We start from the raw sequence: 19,251 nt of genomic DNA, 5'->3' as shown, positions 1-19,251 counted from the left end.
CGGAGATGCGAAGGCGGTAGAACAAGAGGACATGAAATGAGATTGAAGGGGGGCAGACTGAAGAAAAATGTCAGGAAGTACTTTTTCACGGAGAGAGTGGTGGATGCTGATCACAAAGACACGAAGAAACTATACCAACTCGTACACAAACTACTAGACACTACCTCGGTCACCACAACCAACACTGACATCCCAACGGCAGACAAACTTGCCAAATACTTCAATGAAAAAATTGCAAAACTACGCAACACACTTCCTCAGAACACTACTGATATCAAAACCTTCATCGATGGTCTGGTCCGCACCTCAGGAGAATACCCAGTGGACTGAGCCTGGTCAAACTTCACTATCCTTTTGGCCAAAACAATTACCCATGCGATCCACAGGTTCTCCAACACCCACTGCAAACTGGATGCCTGCCCCAGCTACCTCATAAAATCCACCCTGACCGCTTCATAACAGACCTCACAACCCACCTAAACTTCATGCTCCAACAAGGTCTCTTCCCAAAGGAAAATGACAACATCCTACTCACCCCCATACCAAAAGATACCAAGAAAAATGCAGATGACCTCACCAATTACCATCCAGTAGCATGCATTCCATTAGCAGTCAAACTGATGGAAAGTATGGTTACCAAACAAATTACTGATTACATAAACAAATTCTCAATATTGTAACCCTATGGGTTAAATGTTAAAAGATTACCTGGCTCATTCTGGATCTGGTGTGGAGACAGTGAGCAGTGCAGTGAAGCTGAGTGTTCCACATGCTGATGGAACTCTCAGGAGAGTGACAAACAGCTCAGGCTGGCAGTTGGGATGGAGCTGTATTGATGAGAAGATGTTACTAGGAAAAGACTGGAAGAAAGTTTATGCTGGAGATCATCACCTGAAAGAAAAGGCGCCCACCGTTCAAGAGAGAGAGAGAAAACAGAGAGAGCAGCTAAGTGACTGAGACTATTTTAAAAAGTGCACGAAAGAGAAAATAGTAAAGGAAACCTGAACAATAAGTGAGAGATAACTAAGGAAAAAAAGAGTAGAGTTACATGTTGAGATCCTGGAGGGTCTATGGAAATCTGAAAGACAGGAGAAAAGAAATGTTAAAGAATCTAGTGTTTTGTAAAATTGAATGTGCTTACATGATTTATGTACCTAATATTTATAGTTATCTGAAAATGCTCCCAATGTTTAAACCTGTAATTGAAATACATATGTTGAATGTGCAAGTTGGTAAAATTTAATTAAAATTTAATTCAAATACTAATAAAAAAATATTTTCTTTTTATTGTTAAACTCCCTGGTTGGTGTTGAGTCATTTCGGGGAAACACTGTGACATATTTGGTACCATCATTGTAATATCTTGCTCTGCCACCAGGGGGTTTACAATATTACATGAATCACAATCTGGATTTCGCCCCCTTCATAACACTGAAACAGTACTAACTACTCTCCTGGCCAAATTCAAGCAGGAAATAGCAACAGGTAAAAGCATACTTCTCCTCCAATTCGACATGTCTAGTGCATTTGACATGGTAAACCATAATATACTATTAAGACTCCTAGACTACTTCGGGATTGGTGGAAATATACTTAGCTGGATCAAGGGTTTCCTAACCACCAGAACATACCAAGTGAAATCAGACTCAAACATATCATCACCGTGGAAAACAGACTACGGAATACCTCAAGGATCACCACTATCCCCGATCCTCTTCAACCTAATGATGACCCCACTAGCAAAGACCTTATCCACCCAAGACCTCAACCCATTCATCTATGCAGGTGACATTACAATATACATTCCTTTCAAACATGACCTGACAGAAATCACCAACGAAATCAAGCTCAGCTTGAATACCATGAACTCATGGGCAAACGCATTCCAACTAAAACTCAACACAGAAAAAAAACACATTGCTTCATCCTCTCATCCCAATACAATACGAACAAACTCACAAATTTAAACACCCCATATTACACCCTCCCTATCTCAGATAGCCTGAAAATCCTCGGGGTTACAATTGACCATAACCTTACTCTCGAAAGTCAAGTGAACTCTACAACCAAGAAGATGTTCCACTCAATGTGGAAACTCAAACGCGTGAAACCATTCTTCCTGAGGGAAACATTTCACAACCTGAGACAATCTATGGTACTAAGCCACGCTGACTACTGCAATGGAATTCATGCGGGATGCAAAGAGCAACTCATAAAAAAACTTCAGACTGCACAAAACACAGCAGCCAGACTTATATTCAGAAAAACACGATTCGAAAGCGCCAAACCGCTCCGAGAAAAACTGCACTGGCTCCCAATCAAAGAATGTATTGCTGTCAAAATCTGCACCCTGGTCCATAAAATTATCTATGGTGAAGCACCGGGATACATGACCGACCTCATAGACTTACCAACCAGAAACACAGTCAGATCAACGTGAACATACTTAAATCTCCACTATCCAAGCTGTAAAGGACTTAAATACAAGTCAACTTATGCATCCAGCTTCTCCTACATGAGCACACAATTATGGAACACATTACCAAAAGCTGTAAAAACAATGTACGACCACCTTAACTTCCAGAAATTACTAAAGACCTACCTGTTCGGAAAGGCATAGCCTACCGACCCAACTTAAGTGCCTGAACCCTGCAACACAACGTAACCAATGCTCGTAATGAACACTATATAACTCTTCTTCTCTGCGATTCCCAATGTGATTGTAACATATGAACCTTATCCGACTATAACATCGCTTTGTATTTGTTTCTCTACCGGAGTTGGCGATCGCCTTCACGGTACTATGTAAGCCACATTGAGCCTGCAAATAGGTGGGAAAATTTGGGGTACAAATGTAACAAATAAATAAATAAAGCTCATGTAATTATATCATTGTAATTTCATAGGTTTTCATTTCTTTCCTGAAATGAAAACCTATCTCTCCAAAAAATTCTACAAATAACTACAAGAACACCTTCACCTTTCTGCTTAAAACTGATCCCTCAAAACAAATGAAAATTCCAAAACAAAATAACAGCTAAAGCTACAACTGCATCTTCCTAGTCTATTCTATTTATTCATAAATACTTAAATAATCACACAAACTATAGATGTTCTCCCACAATGCAAAGCATGATTGTAACGCCAACAAACTAAGCCACTTTAATCTGAAGCTCGTTTTTGGATAATAGTGGGATACAAAAATGCATAAGGCAGCAAGATGATTTCCTTTTGCAGAGCAAACAAGCCATGTATCATAGCTAACATTATGTGCAGCCACTGTAACTGGACTTTGTTTACACATCACTATTATGAGTTGAATAATCAGGATAAGGTACAAATGAAAATAACCAAACTGGTTTCTGGTTTACATTGTTGTTACTTTACACCAACTGTTTGGGAAACATCTTCAAGCGGCATATTGGGGAAAAATATATGCATACAATGTAAGCAAAGGAACAATGAATATAACTCAAATATGAAATTAGAAAAGTTCCAAATCTTAGTCTGTTTCAATGCAACCCCTGTTGTAAATTGCACTGTGCCATTTTTAGGTTTTATAGGTAAACTAGGCAACTTCGCTACTGAGATTTACAACAGTATGACACGTATCCCCTCCAACTGTGAATTAGTGGCTTTCACAAATACCATTATGCCAGTTTTGCTGCCTGCCTACCCCCCCCCCCCCCCACACACACACATATCATTGTCAATTTAAATGGTATAATACTCTGTTGGGAGGACTGGGGGCAGGCATGTGTGTTTTGAATTCTGTCTATGTGGAAGTTTTAGCTAATCAGTAAAATTAACTGGTCAGGATTTAGTACAAAATGATTAATTTGCAGACTCCCTGGTACCCTACAATTTGGGATAGTCAAAACTAAATGTACAATTATGGGATAAATTTAAATCAATGTATTCAAATGAGTAAAAATGTTTCACAGCTTTTTAATTGGACTGCTTGTTCCATGCAAAGGCTGTAAGCAGACATACAATAACAGAGTACAATTAGATTTAATGACTCACAATTACCAAGTAGGGCAGACATTATTGCAGTTTGGCTTGGATATTCATTCAGGACCAAGTGTGCTGAGTTTACAGTAAAGGAACCTTTACAGTAATATGTGGTAAGGCAACCTGAATTGCTATGCAAATTTGTTGTAATGCCTATGCTTTTTGGATCCCAACTGTGGCAACCCAAAATCATAGGTACTCATGTATCTTTAAACAATTATACCTATATTTTACAAGATTGTATCCCTACTGACTAAGGGAAGGTGTGTCCTACCCAATCTCTGCATTATAAACTTAGTTTTTTACAACACAGCATTAACTTATGCCAATGAAAATATTTTACTAAATCTCATCCTTAATTGAGGTAATCATGTGGTATGTGTGGTTTCTACTTTTCCCATTGCTACATGCAATCAGTTACTGCCAATTCTTTTTTCTGGTTGCTTACACAATATTAGTTATCTTGCTATTAATAATCATTTATATGTCTTTAGTAATAAGACTCTCCTGCATGTAGACGTAAACATTATTTTTTCACAGCAAGAGTGGTGGATGCTTGGAATGCCCTCCTGCGGGAGGTGGTAGAGATGAAAACGGTAACTGAATTCAAACATGCGTGGGATAAACATAAAGGAATCCTGTTCAGAAGGAATGGATCCTCAGAAGCTTAGCCGAAATTGGGTGGTGGAGCCGGTGGTGGGAGGCGGGGCTGGTGGTTGGGAGGCGGGGCTAGTGCTGGCCAGACTTCTACGGACTGTGCCCTGAAAATGGCAGGTACAAATCAAGGTCAGGTATACACAAAAAGTAGCACATATGAGTTTATCTTGTTGGGCAGACTAGATGGACCGTGCAGGTCATTTTCTGCCATCATTTACTATGTTACTATGTTACATTATCTATAAGCACATTTCTCTACCACCTTTAACCATACAACTAGATCCCCTGTTTAAAGTTATGAATAATGCTGGTCATTTAATAGCTTATTTAGCGAAGATGACATTATTAGAACAAGAAGTTAGTGTATTTTTAAAGGATTAAAGTGTTTCTTTGGCTCAAACAATGCAAATAGATACCACTCATATTGGTACCGGTTGGTCTCCTCAAGCAAAAATCTGTAATATTAATCCTTATCACTGGTTTAACTGTTTGTAATTATTGCCTTTTATTGCCTATATAAACACATTGTTTCTGTTCATTTAACCACTTATGTAACAGTAGAACTATAGTGTGGAGCAATAGTGCAATGACCAAATGGTGGAATGTAGTGCTAATGGTTTAGACCAGGGTTGTCCAACCTCAGTCCTCGAGCGCCACAATCCAGTTGGGTTTTCAGAATTTCCCCAATGAATATGCATACAATCAATTATCCTGGGTATCCCAAATTTCTATATAGCTACACTTCATGAATGAAAATATCAATATAAAAAAATATTTAAAAAATATACTATTACAAAAATAGATAAACTACACCTTTATTACCCAAATTTTAAAATCAGTATAAATTGACAATGATACTAACTCTACTACTACTACTACTACTTAACATTTCTAGAGCGCTACTAGGGTTACGCAGCACTGTACAATTTAACAAAGAGAGACAGTCCCTGCTCAAAGAGCTTACAATCTAATAGACAAGTGAACGGTCGGTCCGATAGGGGCAGTCAAATTGGGGCAGTCTGGATTCACTGAACTCTCTCATTCACATTAAATTGAACATATGAATAAGTAAATTACTGTATATCAGAAATGTGAACCACTTTTATATGTATCCATAGGCTTTTCATCACACTCTAGATTGAGAACATGTATACCACTACAGCTATCAAAATCATGTCCATATCCCTCGCTACTGTCACAATAGATTAAATTGCACAATATAGAGATTATACAGTCAAGAGTTGGAAGCATGCTCTTGCAATGTAGAGATATCAGAAATTGGAATCCGCATTTATTTTAAAAGTTGGAGGCATGCTGTTATAAAGCATAGACATTTGAAATTGATATCCGTATTTATTAATGTTTGGCAGTGTGAGAGACATCATTAGATCACACTCTGAGATTTGAGGTAAGATTGACTTTGGATTTTTTTACACATCCCAGCTTATTCGGTGCTAGAATTTACTGCAGTTGAAGTGCATTTCGTCTACTTATTCTTTTGAGACAGTAGCGAGGGATATGGACATGATTTTGGTAACTGTAGTGGTATACATGTTCTCAATCTAGAGTTATGAAAAGCCTTGGATAATTGTAAAAGTGGGTTCACAATTCTGATATACAGTAGTTTACATATTCATATATTCAATTTAATGTGGATGAGATAAGAGTTAGTAGCATAGTCAATTTATAGTTGATTTTAGAATTTAGGTGATAAAGGTGTAGATTTTATATATATTTTTGTAATAATGGTATATATTGCTTAATAATTATAGTTACTGATATTTTCAATGAATATGCATGATATCCATTTGCATACACTGTCTCCATTATATACAAATTGATCTAATGCATATTCATTGGGTAAATCCTGAAAACCCAAACTGGTGAGGGCTGAGGTTGAACACCCCTGGTCTAGACTATTGTCCATTGCCCTCCAGCTTATGCTATTGAAACAAGTCAGCTGACTCGTAGAACATCTGTTGTCCTTTAATTGACCCTAGTATCTTGTACATTCTCTGTTGTTTTGCTATATAAGTTGTTTCGTTCAGATCATGCAGTATACATGTGATCACTGTATGCTCACCGAGAGGAAGCTTCATAAAAAGAATTAAGCAAGACATGCCTGTCTGGGTCTCTGCTGGCTGACTCAGTGAGGCAGGATAAAACACTATTATTTAAACAGGCTGAAAAGTTCTGGAAGCTGAAGTCTTATACTCCGGGGCTGATGAGTTGCTGGGCCTCCTGCAATATTGCTCCTGATTCTGCTGGTTGAAGGAACTTTCCCAGCATGCGTTGAATAAAGTGACTGAGCCAGGATGTTGTGATTTGAGGTGGTGTTATTAGCTATAAATATATACACATTGCATTTGCTTTTAAAAGCTTGGGGCTAGCTATAAATAAACTACACTTCATCTTTTTAAATGTTTGTGAGCTCTCTTTTCTTTCCTGGACATTGTTCCAGGTTCAATCAAGCCCCTCTATATGCATAAGTGGGAGCCAGCTATGTCCAGCCCCTGTATATACTCTTCTAGCAAATGCATGCTATGTTAATCAGGTATTTGCGGAATAGTGCTTAGATGCCATATTTAGCATCTATGTACACCTTGTTTTTGTATTTTATAGTCTAGTACATTTCAGTGGCATAGCCAGAGCTGATTTTTTGGTAAGGCCCAAGGTTAACATGTGTGGGCACAACGCATTATGGATGTTGACATTGCCTCTAGTTCTGTTATTAGCCTTGGGCAACTGTCGATGACTGGGGTATGTCTGACTCCAAATATGAGGGGCCGTGTAAATTTCCTATATTTGATAATCTTGTATTTGACTTGATTCTTGGACTCAAAAGTATCTCATTTTGGAACAATTCTGGTGTAGTGACTTTTATTATAAAGACTATATTTAATATTAAAAACAACCGTTTTCTTCTTAAATCTAATGCCAACTTTATTGTCTCAAAAAGTATTTATATATACAGTGGTGGAAATAAGTATTTGATCCCTTGCTGATTTTGTAAGTTTGCCCACTGACAAAGACATGAGCAGCCCATAATTGAAGGGTAGGTTATTAGTAACAGTGAGAGATAGCACATCACAAATTAAATCCGGAAAATCACATTGTGGAAAGTATATGAATTTATTTGCATTCTGCAGAGGGAAATAAGTATTTAATCCCTCTGGCAAACAAGACCTAATACTTGGTGGCAAAACCCTTGTTGGCAAGCACAGCGGTCAGACATCTTCTGTAGTTGATGATGAGGTTTGCACACATGTCAGGAGGAATTTTGGTCCACTCCTCTTTGCAGATCATCTCTAAATCATTAAGAGTTCTGGGCTGTCGCTTGGCAACTCGCAGCTTCAGCTCCCTCCATAAGTTTTCAATGGGATTAAGGTCTGGTGACTGGCTAGGCCACTCCATGACCCTAATGTGCTTCTTCCTGAGCCACTCCTTTGTTGCCTTGGCTGTATGTTTTGGGTCATTGTCGTGCTGGAAGACCCAGCCACGACCCATTTTTAAGGCCCTGGCGGAGGGAAGCAGGTTGTCACTCAGAATTGTACGGTACATGGCCCCATCCATTCTCCCATTGATGCGGTGAAGTAGTCCTGTGCCCTTAGCAGAGAAACACCCCCAAAACATAACATTTCCACCTCCATGCTTGACAGTGGGGACGGTGTTCTTTGGGTCATAGGCAGCATTTCTCTTCCTCCAAACACGGCGAGTTGAGTTCATGCCAAAGAGCTCAATTTTTGTCTCATCTGACCACAGCACCTTCTCCCAATCACTCTCGGCATCATCCAGGTGTTCACTGGCAAACTTCAGACGGGCCGTCACATGTGCCTTCCGGAGCAGGGGGACCTTGCGGGCACTGCAGGATTGCAATCCGTTATGTCGTAATGTGTTACCAATGGTTTTCGTGGTGACAGTGGTCCCAGCTGCCTTGAGATCATTGACAAGTTCCCCCCTTGTACTTGTAGGCTGATTTCTAACCTTCCTCATGATCAAGGATACCCCACGAGGTGAGATTTTGCGTGGAGCCCCAGATCTTTGTCGATTGACAGTCATTTTGTACTTCTTCCATTTTCTTACTATGGCACCAACAGTTGTCTCCTTCTCGCCCAGCGTCTTACTGATGGTTTTGTAGCCCATTCCAGCCTTGTGCAGGTGTATGATCTTGTCCCTGACATCCTTAGACAGCTCCTTGCTCTTGGCCATTTTGTAGAGGTTAGAGTCTGACTGATTCACTGAGTCTGTGGACAGGTGTCTTTCATACAGGTGACCATTGCCGACAGCTGTCTGTCATGCAGGTAACGAGTTGATTTGGAGCATCTACCTGGTCTGTAGGGGCTAGATCTCTTACTGGTTGGTGGGGGATCAAATACTTATTTCCCTCTGCAGAATGCAAATAAATTCATATACTTTCCACAATGTGATTTTCCGGATTTAATTTGTGATGTGCTATCTCTCACTGTTACCAATAACCTACCCTTCAATTATGGGCTGCTCATGTCTTTGTCAGTGGGCAAACTTACAAAATCAGCAAGGGATCAAATACTTATTTCCACCACTGTATATATCTCATACATCCAATAAAACAAATCACATACACTTTCAATCATTCTTTCATTCATCCACTTCAATCTAAATATAATTTCCTAATAGATTCTTAAAACATCCTATTATTACACATATTAAATCTTCACATATCAACTGGACATTCATATTTAACTATCTTGACATATCGTAAATCGTATCTGTTGTCCCATATAGTATTAAATAGTATAGATATTATCCATCGTTACTGATATTCCATCAGATGTCGTATGAATTGTCTTTCTCTATACTTGGACATCAAAACGCTGCTCATTTCGTCAAAACTTGTTATGAGTCCATTAGAAATGTCCATAAAGGTTTCTTTTGCCTGGAACTCTTCCAGACTGTAGAATGAAACATACAACCCGACACAATTGTGTTTCACCAACTAAGGCATCTTCAAGGGTTATTCATTCGTCCTACAAATGTAATGTGCATAATATTCAATCCTACTTAACTATTTTACACATTATTAAAACATCAAAACTTAGAATTTGTCAATCACTCTTACCGGCTTCTCACGGCAGCTAGGAGCACACATCCGTTAGCAGCATGGAAGGCAAAAAACGCCCGCATATGCGTACTAGCGGTCAAGATTCCCATTGGTTATATCAGATGTTTAACCAATCAATTTCACGGTTGAGTCCACCAGGAACTACCGTATTCCACTGATGAATCAAGCGTTGTTCTTTTTTCAGTAAGCTAGAAGAGACATTACCTCCTCTTTCTAATTTAACCTGATTAAGAACCACAAACTTTAAATCTTAAATCTTTAAGCAAATGTTGGGCAGTCATATATGTGATCCCCTGAGCTATGTAGCTTTGCTCCAATTGTTTATGCTCTTCGACATCTTCAAACTATAATAACAGTGCAATTTTCTTTTCCGTGCAAGCTTCTGCTCATATAACTCCCCTTTTAATTCAACATCTTTGGCTACCTGTCCACTTTAGAATACAGTTTAAAATTTTAGGGATGGGTTTCAAAATTCTTTTCGTAATTGCTCCCTCTTACTTTATTTCATTGATTACACTACACACTCCATCCTCCTGCTGATTATGTAATATTTATCATTTTTGACTTACCGTTCCTTCTCTCCCCCCCCCCCCCCCCCCCCCCGCCAAGTGAGGCTAAATTCTACTCACTAAATTGCATTTTCTTATACTGCCCCTGTTTTATTGCATTCACTTCCCCTTTTCCTAGGTTCAGAATGTGCCTGGCCCAGATTTAAAACAGCACTTAAGACTTTTTTTTATTTTATTTACCACATTTGTTGACCGAAAGCAGCTAAATGGTTGCCATAGGTTCAGGAAGATTCTCTGTTGTTTTAAATTCTTTTCCTTCTAAAGTTTATTGGAGTTCATTTTCTGCCTTTCATTTATATTTAATTGTAAATCACCTTGATGGCCTGCTTGATAAGGCAGTAAACAAAATGTAATAAACACAAACAATCTTATAGCTGGAACTGGTATTTAATTCTGGGATCTGAAGATTGCCCTTTGCTTCTTACAGGGTGTGCCTAGGGAAGGGACTTGCACAACTAAAGCTCTTCTCTATTTATCCCATACCCTTCAAACTATGCTAGCATTTCAGTTGTCACCACCCACCCAGGGAGGGCATTTCACGGTTCTACTGCCCTTTCCGTTAAAAAATATTTAAGAACAAAAGAATAGCCATACTGGGTCAGATCAATACTGGGTCAGATCAATGGTCCATCTAGCCCAGTATGCTGCTTCCAGCAGTGGCCAATCCAGGTCACAAGTACCTGGCAGAAACCCAATTAGTAGCAACATTAAATTTCCTGATATTGGACATAGAACTGCCTTTCCCTTGAAACAGGATTGTGTTTTGTGCATTACCAATGCTGTCCCCTGTATTTGAAAGTTTCAATTATATCTCCCCTGTCTTGCCTCTCATGTAGGGTATACATGTTTATCTTTTTACGTATCATCTCATAAAGCATCGGATGCAGATCCTGCATCTTTTTGACAACTCTTCTCTGGAACACATCCATTCTTCCTATATTTGGGTGGTAAGGCCTCAAGAATGGAACACAGTACTCCAGGTCGAGGTCTCATTAATACAGGGTTCAAGAAATTCTGGGCACCAGGTTGCTATGGTGCTTAGAAACTGCACCCGGGATTTCATACACTAGAAAAATCATTATTTTTTTCCTTTTGCAGAGCTGCCTCAAACTGCTTCTCTCAGCTCTGCACAGCCATCGGGCTCTCCATGTACTTGAGCCATACAGTGCAGGAAGTTCAGGAAGTCTCACGAGACTTTAAACCATGAGACTTCCCAAACTTTCTTCACCATGGGACTCACGTATATGGAGAGCTCGATCGCTGTACAGAACCAAGAGAAGCAGTTTGAGGCAAGAGCTGGTGGCTGCTCTAAGAGAGAGTGAGAGAAAGAGAAATGAGTAAATTGTGAAAGCTGGAGAAAGGGCATGGGAGAGGCTGGTGAAGACTGGGGAATAGTTTTTGAAGCGAGACTCCTCACTCACTAAAAATATGATGACCTCAGATATAGATCTTGTAAATCTAATTCCTGAATTATTGATGTCTTTAAGGTGTCAAAAAGAATGCTATTAATGCAAATAGTGTAGCACTTTTGATGATGGGAACAACCCTCGAAATTTTGAACTAGAAACAAAACACATATTCCTTAATTTTATAAGCCAGGGCCACCGGTGGTGGTGGTGGGGGGGGGGGGGGGGCAAGATTCCTCAGGCCCGGCGCAAGGGTCCGTCTTGCTCTTGCTCCTGTGTCAGGACCCGGGTGATTGCATTAATGTGATAACCCAGGTCCCAACACACTGGTGCCAGGAGAGTGATAGACCGAGGAAGGAGCAGACGCAGTAAGGTAAGGGAAAGTGGATGGCATAGAAAACAAAACTTATATGTCTACATATGTGTGAGTGGATGTATTGAATGGCACTTAAATGATGACTCAGCCTTTGAAGGACCAAGGCCGATGCTGGGCAGACTTGTACAGTCTGTGTTCCGTATATAGCAATCCGATCTATGATGGACTGGAGAGGACTTCGATGGTAACTTCAGTGGCTAGAACGTGAGGACAGTAAGGGGCAGACTTTTACCGTCTGTGTCTCACAAATTACAAGACAAATTCAGATAGGTCAGCGTGGACTTTGTCGGCAGCTCCAGTAGTTGGGACATAACGACAGTGCTGGGTGGACTTCTACAGTCTATGTCCCAGAAACGTCAGGTAAGGACCATGATCCAAGTGTTTTATATTACATTCACTGTTGGTCTGGGCATGAATTGATGATGAGTGTGACTGTTGGGCAGACTGGATGAACCATTCAGTTCTTTATCTGCCATCATTTACTTTACTTGGGCTTTTTAATGTGAGTGCCAGATTTTATTACTTGTGTAAGTACCAGGTTTGCAAAACTGCCCATTCAAAGGGACTCCAAAATGGAGGAGTGGCCTAGTGGTTAGGGTGGTGGACTTTGGTCCTGGGGAACTGAGGAACTGAGTTCGATTCCCACTTCAGGCACAGGCAGCTCCTTGTGACTCTGGGCAAGTCACTTAACCCTCCGTTGCCCCATGTAAGCCAATTGAGCCTACCATGAGTGGGAAAGCGCGAGGTACAAATGTAACACAAATAAAAATAAATAAAAATTTCCTCCCATATTGAGGTAGTTTTAAACACCAAACTGGTAAACAGAATTTGCCCCCTCACTCATCCCTCTGAACCAATGTTTCCTCTAAGGAGTGGCCTGCTTTGTGCAATTGTTTTTTCATGTGAGCAACAAGTTTTATAAAAAAAAAACAACAATTTTTGAGTGCCAGTATTAACAATGCATTTCTGTATATAGCACAAACAAAACATTTTTGTGAGCAACCATTTAAAATCTGTGAGTGATGCTCCTAAAATGTATAAGCAATTGCTTATGAGCTCTGCTTAGAGGGAACATTGGTCCAAACCCCAGGTCCAAGGGAGCAAGCTAGCTGACAGTTATATGTGCCTTGCAATGGGTGTAAATACCAATGTGACAATTGTTTGAACTATATATATATATATATATATATGTTTAAAAGTTCTGGGCAAACCATGTCCAGAGCACGCTCCCTTCAAATCTGTGCATGTTGTGGGTATTACACGTGCAAGTAGTGTCTCAAAAATTGCTAACTAAATGCATAGGAACATTTATATGTATAAATCAGATTTTTATAGCTGTATGTGGTGCCTAATTCTTCTAAAATTATTGGGAACAGGCCCCTCCCCAGCTGTTTTTAACATACTAGGAGCTGATATTCAGTCAGCTGGAGGCAGCCTGCATAGTAACATAGTAAATGACAGCAGATAAAGACCTGAACGGTCCATCCAGTCTGCCCAACAAGATAAACTCATTTTACATGGTATGTAATACTTTATATGTATACTCGAGTTTGATTTGTCCCTGCCTTTCTCATAAAAGTCCATAAAAGTCTGCCCAGCACTGTTTCTGTATTAAAAGTTCTGAAGCTAACATAGAAGCCCCTTAAAATTCACACTCCAGCCCCTCCATATCTATTCAGTCACAATCAGGGCACAGACTGTAGTGGTCCGCCCTGCACCGGTTTTACTCTCCAAATATCGGCATCGCCACCCAATCTCCGCTAAGATTCCATAGATCCATTCCTTCTAAACAGGATTTCTTTGTGTTTATCCCACGCATGTTTGAATTCCATTACCGTTTTCATCTCCACCACCTCACAGTGGCGCTGACCCTGGATATTCAATGCTGGGCCATTGCTGGTGGCTAGAATTGAATATTCACTTTTTTTGGGCAGCGCTAACTTAACCGGCTAAGCGAATATTTGACGCTGACTAGTTAAGTTAATAGTGAGCAAAGATAGGACTACTATTTATGCGGTATGGTTTGCCCGCTAAACTTAGTCAGTCAGCACTGAATATTGCCGGGTACCTTTTCGGCACGGACCATGAATATTCAGTGGAAGTAACCAGTTATCTAACACTGAATATTCACAGTTAGGCTCTAAAACACTATTTAAGCAGTCAGTGGCCGTTTCTGACAGGTTAAATAGCTTTTAATATTGGGGGGGGGGGGGGGGGGGGGGCTAGTGCCTACGTTAATCTGACACTAAGGAGCTCTTTTACTAAGTTGCGGTAAGCACTAACAATGCTTACTATCAAGGCTGGTGCTAGATGTGATGAGGCCCAGGGCAGACGCTTGGGAGGGATCCCCTAAAGCGTAGACCTAATTGACCTACCAATCAGAAATACATCCGAATCAACACGTTCGTACCTAAATCTACACTACCCACGATGAAATGGACTCAAATATAAATCAACCTAAGCATCCAGTTTTTCTTACATCAGCGCACAACTGTGGAACGCACTGCCAAAAGCCCTGAAAACTAGATACAACCACTTACACTTCAGAAAAACACTAAAAACTCGTTCAAAAAGGCATATCCTACCGATCCAACATAATTGACAGATCCCTGCGACACAACATCACTAAAGATCGTAATGGACATTACACAACTCTTCCGCTGAACGAATCTTTATGTGGTCCGACCACATGAACCTATCCTACCACAACATCACCTTGTATTTGTTTACCATGGAGCCTGTAAACATCTCTCCGGTGCTATGTCAGCCACATTGAGCCTGCAAATAGGTGGGAAAATGTGGATTACAAATGTAACAAATAAATAAAATACTTACAGATTTGTTCCTTTTTCAATTTCAGACAGGTTTGGGGGCCCCCAGTGACATGGGGTCTCGGCGCAAATGCCCTGTTTGCCTACCCCTAACGTCAGCCCTGCTTACTATGTAGTAAAATGTATTACCATGGGGCATATTCAGGCATCCTGCGATAGCTTTTGCATCTGCACATGCTTCCCACATGCTAAAAAATATTTTAAATTTTTTTAGCACTGGGGGCATGTTTGGGGGCAGAGAGTAGGCGTACCCAGCGCTAATCGGTTAGCACAACTACATTGCTAGGTGCTAGCCAATTAGTGCACGGTTAGTATGTGAGCCCTTACCCCCTACAAAATAGGTTTTGGGGAAACCCACACGCTAGTCATAGTGCCGGCCACTTTTTAGCACAGCTTGGTTAAAGGGCCTCTAAGTGTAAGGGAAGGCTGTCACTTTGTGATTGCAGTGTGAGGTCATTATTTGATACTCATTTTGCCATATATGGGACCCTGGTGTTATCAAGGGTCTTCAAATTTTCCTCTTTCATACAAATAAACCTGATTTATCAAGCACATTTTTTTGTTCAGTGTGTATCATAACAGTAATATTAAAACTTTGATAAATTGATCCTCAAAAATAAAAAAATTCACAAACAGAATATGGGAGAAGGAAGTGAGCACCGGGACTAAAATTAAGATGCAGTTTAATAGGAGAGGAGGAACGGTTTGAAACTTCCAGGATGCCATTGCCTTGTCAGAGGACCAAAGGCAAGACTCTTGATGAGTGTCTTCCTCGTTGGTGTCTTGTTACTCATCTTCATCATAATTATTGCTGCTATTTCTGTCATGAGTTTCATCAACAATTAGAAGATCATTGTCACTATATTCTGAGAAATCATTACAAGCTGTTCCAGAATATCCAATAAAGGAGTACTTCATGTTGATGAAAGAAGATTTCTGTTGAGGGAAATGTCTCCAACTGGGTTAGTTTTGTGAAGACAATAATGAGCTTCACTACTAAACCAGGGCATGTGGAGTATGATCTCAGCCTCTCAAATTTAATGATAACTCATCCGCAGTACTTGCGTCATGCCGAAGAGTTTCCTTCTGGAGTTCATAAGATTTAACATACTGTATTTCTGAAAGCCTTTTTTTCCTGTACAAACCTACTTATGAATGTGTTTATCCTAAAACTATGCACAAAATCAAAATCCAATACTTGTTTTGCTGTCATTTGGCTTCCTCAAGATTGAATACTATTATGTGGGGATGAGGTAGACTCACCAAACTTGTAGAATTTGAAGCAGCAATATTGCTAGCGGACAGCTTCAAACCTTTGGGCAGAGGGAGACTATTTTTGACAATTTTGAATAGCTTTGTGTCACCTGCAAATGTAATTACTTCACTCGTTCTATTTTCCAGACCATTTAGAAATAAGTTAAATAGCACTGGTCCTAGTACAGATCTTTGTGGCACTCCACTATTCACCCTCCTCCATTGAGAAAAATGACCATTTAAACCTACCCTCTGTTTTCTGTGCAATATTTGTATAGGGTCAGTAATTTTCTTCCTTTTTTACTGTCTAAATGGAAATTGTTCACTGAAACTAACAAAGAACATTTAGATAATCCAATGCTATACTGGGAGTCTGCAAAAGCAGTTTTGCGAGGAGAAATAATCTCTTACTCCTGTTTTCAAAGGAAGGCCTGCCACCAAGAGGTGCTTCAATTGGAGAGGCAGCTGACTGGTTTGCAGAGGCAATATGCGAGGTGTCCCTTACTCAGTGTTAAGACACAGCTTTTGGAGGTCCAACAGGCTTTGAATGAGCAGCTTCACCAGAATGCTCAAAAATCACTTGGTTCTTACAAATCTCACCTCTATAAATTTGCTAATAAAAGTAGCAGCCTATTGGCCACACTGGTTAGGCATAGTGGGAGACCCCGTAAAATTGCCACCTTGAAAGATTCTTGGGAAGTGCCTGTGCACACTGACTAGGCCACTGTTGACATCTTAAAAACCTTTTTTACTCAGCTTTACTCATCTCCTGTAGGCTCTGCACTGGAAAGCGAGATATATTTATCAAGGCTGGATTTGCCTTGGTTTTCTGCAGTTGATATAGCCATGCTTAATAAGTGTATTCAAGTGGAGGAAGTCGAATGGGCCATTCAACAGAGTCCATTAGGTAAATCCCCAGGCCTAGATGGCTGGCACGGCAAGTTTTATGAAGTACTCGGGATGAAAATCAATCCTTTTCTGACTGTAGTTTTCATTTCTATCATTTTGGCAGGTTCCTTGCCTGCTCACCTCAATCTGGCACAGATTATAGTGTTACTGAAGCCTGGTAAGGCCCCAGATAGACTAGTGCCCTATTGCCCTATTTCTCTACTAAACTATGAGGCTAAATTGTTGGTGAAAATTTTGTTCAACAGATTGGCTAGAGTATTTCCCACAGTAATAATGGAGTCCCAAGTGGGGTTCACCCATAGTCATTCTATTGCTAGAAAAATGAGGTGGATTCTGGTAGCTTTGGAATTGGTACACTCTGGAGAGATGCACTCTCTACTAATCAGTTTTGACGCCAAAAAGGCTTTTGATTGGGTGGCGTTGGGGTTTCTCTATGGCGTTTTGCAGGCATATGGTATGAAATGGATTATTTTCCAAGCAATTCAAGCACTTTATGCGGACCCAATGGCCAGAGTTTGTGCGAATGGCATTTTATCCGATCCATTTAAAATTGTCTGTCAGGGATGTCCCTTCTACCTACTGCTGTTTGTTCTCACCTTTGGTCCTTTAATCCATGAAATTAAGAATAATCTAGAGATACATGGCCTGAAACTTGGAGTGCATGTCTTCAAGATGACCACTTTCACTCAGTTGTTGGTTCTAGTCCTTTTGGAAAAGCCTTCGTGAATACAGGGACTTTTCAGGTTTCCAATTAAACCTTGCAAAGTTGGAGGCTCTGGAAATTTGTGCTTCTTTGAAAAGAGGCTGGGATTCTTCTTTTCTGTTGCAGTGGGAGATCGGGTTGTTTCATTTTTTGGGGGTTCAACTCTCTATGGATGCTGGTTCGTTACATAGATTAAATATGGATAAATTGCTAAAAGATACGAAAGATCAGCTTGAGCAGTTGAGTGCCTTACCATTATTGTTCTTGAGTAGAATTAACCTTTATCGCATGGTACTTTTTCTGCAATGGTTTCATGTTTTCCAGTCTCTCCCTATTTGTTTACTGCACCGGAACCTTCGGGCCCTGCAGCAGGGGCGTAGCTACGGGTGGGCCTAGGTGGGCCCAGGCCCGCCCACCCAGCGCACACACAACTGCAGCAGCCTAGCGTGACGGCAGAGAAACGGCACCTGACCCAAACCGACCCGCGGTGCTCTGGCAGCTGATCTCAGGCTCCAATTTCCTCAGGCCAGCTCACACACACCCAGCATGCAGCAGCTGAGCGAGCCTAGCTACTAGCGTACGTCTTGGGCACCTGTGCTCAGGGCAGGCTCAGACGACATCATCAGCCCACGCCCACCTACCTTCGGGCTTAGAGAGAGGCAGCTGAATGCACTTGCAGCGCGTCGTGGCGTGGTTGTTGTTGGTCGCGTCGCATTCGCATCCATCACCTAGCGGGCGATAGCGGTATGACCCGGACGTGGGGCTTGGCTGTGCGCGGCGGCATGCCTCAGCCTCGTTGTCGCTTGGCTCCGCTCGCTGGTGACATGGCATCTGAGGGAGGGCAGGCTAAGGCTAAGCTGCACATGGCCACATGCACATATGCAGGGTTCAGCCTGGCCCTGCCCTGACCTGGCCTGACCTGGCCTGCCCTGGAAACGTGGAAATTGAATTTGGGAAAGGAAACAGAAAGGTCTGGTCGAAGTCGTCGAGTTCCTGTCTCCCGGCCCCAGGTAACTTACTGCCAAGCAGCAGCTGCCAGCCCAGCCCAGCAGCAGGTAATAAAATTGTAAATGCTTTTTGGGTTTTTTAATATCTTATTTTTAACATCATGTCATCATCATGTAATTTGTTTTTAAAATTAAGCTAGCTGGGGCCTGGTGGGCACTATTAAAATTTATTGTTGTGGCATTTCTGAGTGGAGGAGTGGCCTAGTGGTTAGGGTGGTGGACTTTGGTCCTGGGGAACTGAGGAACTGAGTTCAATTCCCACTTCAGGCACATGCAGCTCCTTGTGACTCTAGGCAAGTCACTTAACCCTCCATTGCCCCATGTAAGCCGCATTGAGCCTGCCATGGGTGGGAAAGCGCGGGGTACAAATGTAACAAAAATAAAAAAAAATAAAATTCACTGCCTAGGGCAAAAAATGTATATA

This window comes from Microcaecilia unicolor, chromosome 5 (genome assembly GCF_901765095.1).
Source record: "Microcaecilia unicolor chromosome 5, aMicUni1.1, whole genome shotgun sequence".
Lineage (NCBI taxonomy): Eukaryota > Metazoa > Chordata > Amphibia > Gymnophiona > Siphonopidae > Microcaecilia > Microcaecilia unicolor.
Note: the sequence above shows the minus strand (reverse complement) of the source record.